At 43.3% G+C, this 2,394-nt stretch overlaps 1 pseudogene; it reads left to right on the top strand.

The window, feature by feature from the left end:
• On the top strand, positions 1-1,492 carry LOC149972438 (diacylglycerol O-acyltransferase 2 pseudogene; annotated as a pseudogene).
• Positions 1,493-2,394: the final 902 nt, after the last annotated feature.

Raw genomic sequence — 2,394 nt, forward strand, 5'->3', positions numbered from 1 at the left:
CTGAGTCACTATGATACATATAATCCTTTCTCTTCAGTGTTATTTTAACCGACCTGAGGTTTACTTTGAAGTTGACAGTGTAGGAACAGGCAGGAAGTTCAATAGGCTGGTGAAGGCAGTCATTAATACAGACATGATATTAATGACATGGCATGGAAGATCAGAATTAACCAAGAGGTTGTGAGTTCAAATCCCAAGCAGGAAGATCAGAATGACATGAACCAACAGGTTAGAGGTCAGAGACCCCGGCCGTTTCTTTACGACCATCAGGTGACGTCCCGGGACCAACCAGGAACGAGACAAAACCTCCAAGAGACCATGACACAACCTCCGAAGAACGTTGTAAAAAAAAAAAAAAAAGGCTACTCAGGGACCAACCGGGAATTAAACAGAAATAAACAAAACGTTTTAGACGACGACAGAGAGAGAGAGAAGAGCCGTAGGAGCACAAGCTCATTGGGAAACACATTGACTGAGGGATAAATCACTTGATGTGCTGTGGTAATGGAAGCCCCAGGGTGTATTGCTGCTGCTTGGGTTTGATTGAACTGTCCCGTAGAGGAAGAAGTGTCTCTCAGGCCCAATCTCAAATGGACCTCTGAACCCTACGCTCTATTCACTTGTGAAGATCTGAGATTTCTATGGCCACAGGTTGTTGTCCCGTCAGCAAGCCCAGTCTCAAACACCTTCTGTCTCATAGTGAACAAGGCAATACGGTGGTGATGGTGATAGGGGGCGCTGCTGAGTCACTGTTGAGACTGCCTGGGGTCAACACTGTGGTTATGAAACAGAGGAAAGGCTTCTTCCGGGTGGCCCTGGAGTTTGGGGCCAACCTGGTGCCCGTCTACTCGTATGGGGAGAACAATATGTTCCGCCAGGTGATCTTGTTAGAAGGGAGTGTGGGCTGGAGGTTACAGCAACTATTTAAGAAGATGATGAGCTTTTCCCCATGTCTGTTTGTAGGTGAACGCTGGTTCTGGATGCCTAACCACTGCCCGGTCACCACTGTAGTGGGTAGTCCTATCCCAGTGCCAAAGAGGCCTTCTCCCACTCAGGAGGAGGTGGACCACTATCATGGCCTATAACATGAAATCCCTGGCCAAGCTCTTCAATGAACACAAGGCCAGCTGGGGACTCTCAGACAGCCACGAGCTGCAGATCGTATAGACCAGTCATTTAGACTGCTCCCACGAGGACAATGTGAATATGATACTGTAGCCTATTGATCTCCACAGTGAGCCTACTTCAATCCACACATACACACATAGAGGATCTGATCCAGAGAGGTCACAATCATTAATCCCTGGATTACCCAAGATGCCTGGCTAATAGCTGTTGACTGTAAGAATCAACACAAATCTCACGTAATTTGGTCAGATGCTGTTTACGTAGTCTGTCCTTGTGATATAACTTTTTTATTTGATTTTAAAGACTACAATGGAACAGTGGATGTGCTTTATATTATACTATATTAATAATATAACCGTGAATCTGAATACCTCACTCTCCATTTCATTAAAAAAAAATGTTTAAAAACTGTGATTGATTGTGTGACTTAGGATTTATAAATAAAATACTGGGCGGCCATGTTGAGTCCAATCAGACTTTGTAGTGACCAGCAGCAATCTGAGGTTATCGGGGAGTTTATCAGGGATCAGTCTTTCATGTGTAATAACTCTAACCTTTTTGTACAAGTTGCGGAGTAGAGTAATATATTGAAAGTATGACTTTCTATTTCAATAAATTTGACTGGTGGTGGGTGAGGGTCAGTTTTGACCAGTTTTATTGATTTATTTTTAATAAAATGAACACACTCTGTCTCCCCAACTACAATGACAGTACAACTGAACCACACAAACATAAACACCATTTTTAATAGAAAAAAAACATCCTTGTCACCTGATACATCGTTAAAATAAAATATTTCTAAATAATTTTCTGATCTCACCATTGTTAATTTACAGTTAGCAGCTCTAATTACCTTTGGGTGTCCTAGATTTCCTCCATCTCAGTGTGTGTCTGAGACAATGGGGTGTGTGTGTGTGCGTGCGTGCGTGCGTGCGTGTGTCTTAGATACCTTAGCCAAACAGTTTAAACCAGTTCCATGCATAGTAACATAATTACTCCAACCATTTGCACAACACAGTAACACAACGCTGTAAATTCATCAAACACCCGCACCACCTCAGTAAAGGACCATTTATTGTTTTTAGATCCATGATAGTGTCGTTGAGACATCTCACAGTTAGAAGTCCTTCACCCTATGACCGGAGCATGTACTTTACACTGGTCTTCTCCAAAGGAGTATATTCCTCCACATCGGGAACGTAGTTGATATGGGGGATGTGTGTGTGTGTGTGTGTGTGTCTGGTTGGTTGGTTGGGTGGGTGGGTG

Source organism: Oncorhynchus mykiss, chromosome 24, assembly GCF_057628025.1.
Source record: "Oncorhynchus mykiss isolate SJ-2025 chromosome 24, ASM5762802v1, whole genome shotgun sequence".
Classification (NCBI taxonomy): domain Eukaryota; kingdom Metazoa; phylum Chordata; class Actinopteri; order Salmoniformes; family Salmonidae; genus Oncorhynchus; species Oncorhynchus mykiss.